This window comes from Solanum stenotomum, chromosome 2 (assembly GCF_019186545.1).
Source record: "Solanum stenotomum isolate F172 chromosome 2, ASM1918654v1, whole genome shotgun sequence".
NCBI lineage: Eukaryota > Viridiplantae > Streptophyta > Magnoliopsida > Solanales > Solanaceae > Solanum > Solanum stenotomum.
This window is the reverse complement of record NC_064283.1, coordinates 16125845-16127935: the sequence shown is the minus strand read 5'-3', so window position 1 is coordinate 16127935 and position 2091 is coordinate 16125845. Positions and strand designations below refer to the sequence as shown.

Below are 2091 nucleotides of genomic sequence, written 5' to 3'. Positions count from 1 at the left end.
CTAGCTAGTTGAACCTATTGATATTGTTAAATGATTTTGCTTTGCCTGTCGCATCGGTTGGTGCCTTGAAACAAACTCCTCAATCATTTTACCGTCCCAACTATGTTGCCTCCCATTTGTCTTCTTTTTGCTTTTGTTGCTTCCACTTTTTTGTTGCCTAGGTGAATTACTCTATCAAAGCAAAGGTCCAACATATTGTCTTCCTCATCTTCATCAAGAGAATCCTCACCCAAATCCACTCCATCTTCATCAAGTGAATCCTCATCCAAATCAATTGTATTTGACACTAAGGCACTTGACTCATTCTTCCTTGCAAACACACATATAGGCACAAATACAGGAGCTTTTGGACTTAATTTGCTATTTAAAGCAGGTGGTGAGACTTGTTTTTCTTGGATCAAATCATGGTCATTCTCTGTTAACCTTACTTGCTTTCCAGTAGTCTTCAATAAAGCATCAAAGCTACTCGAACATAATAGGTCTCTTGAGACATTACTAGTATCTTGCCTTTTCTCACTGTCTTGAAAATTTCCAGTCGAACCCTTCTCACTACATGGAGAATTATTTTGACTAGTAGGGGAAATGCTCCGACTACTAGTTGATTTTCTGTGTGCAACCAGTGTCCAGTTTTTAGTTGGATTCTCATTTTCAACTTGCAAAACATGCTGCCCAAAATTTTCAGCATCTTCAACATCAGATGTATTCATTATTTTTTGTCCTGAATCCATTAATTTTTTCCCTGAATCAACTCGCGGCGCATCAACCCAACTCTTGGTGTTCACCCTGCGTTTTTAGTTGCATTAGACATCAAATTCAACCCAACTTCTTTTGATTGAACCTCATTAGTAGCAGCCTCTTGGTTATTGCAATCACCTTTGTTTTCGGTAGTTGTTTGAACACCAATATTACTTGTATCAACATCCATTGAGTTTATACGATTTTGCTAGAAAGTGAAAGCAACCAATTGTCGATTTAAAGAAGTAGCTTTACTTTGATCGACATCTACAGTCTTTCTTTTTTCATTTAATATCTATCTCGCATCGCCTTGATACTTTTCACTAATGGTAGTACCTTTTAAAACACCTTCAATGGTATAATCAATTTGTTTGTTATTTTGATTTCCTTTCGACATCAAACGACAACTATCTTCATTTTGACCTTGGTGTTTACAATAATTGCAATACAAAGGTAGATTATCATATACAATCTCTTGAAAAACCTCGATCAACTTATCAGATTTTCCATCCACAAACTGCAACCTTATACGGTTTGGAAGCTTTTCCATTAGATCAAGTATAACCTTGACCCTAGCCGTGCTAGGTCTTGACTTGATTTGAGTAGCTTTATATATAGCTATTGGTTTCCCAACTACTGATGCTATAGACAACAAAGACTTTTTTGCAAACAAATCTGGATATAAGTTCGGTAAAGAAATTCAAACCACAGCTAACGTCGTATCCTCCTTAGGGTTATATCCAATGGACCATGGAAAAACCCTACATTGGTGCTCTTCTCCATTGTAGAGAAGATAATTAACTGAGCGAGATAAAGCTAGTACATAATCTTCATATAGATCAAACCTCAACAAAATTTGTCTTGGAGCAAGTAAGCCAATTAAACAATTGCCCTTGGTACCAGGATGTTTCGGTAAAATTGACCTTACTACATTCAAATCTGGCACACCATGGGATAATTTAAACACCACTGGTTGATGTAATCCCTCTTCGATCATAAAGTCTTGCCTTTCCTCCATTGAAAACGTGATAGTAGGTTCTCCATGAATTATTTCGATTGATTTTATAATCGTTTTTGAGTTAATTAGGGCAGATTGTTTAGGATTTATAGTATTGGAATTGAAAAGGGTGGTGTATGTGGTGGTTTGGGGTGGTGGGACGGGCTGGACAGTCTCGAAAGGAGGTTGTCCAATGGCCGAGCAGCCATGACTATTGCATGCCGACCTAGGGTTTGAAAAGTCATCTAATTTTTCATTTAAAGTTTGACTATTCATGTCATTATTTGTTAATTGAAAAAAAAATTAATTTTGCAAAACCATTTTTTACATGTGATCAATTATGATTCGATCAAGTCATT

The 2091-nt window shown here is 36.6% G+C and overlaps 1 pseudogene; it reads right to left on the bottom strand.

Moving 5' to 3' along the window:
- Window positions 1-1285, bottom strand: LOC125855730 (uncharacterized; annotated as a pseudogene).
- Window positions 1286-2091: the final 806 nt, after the last annotated feature.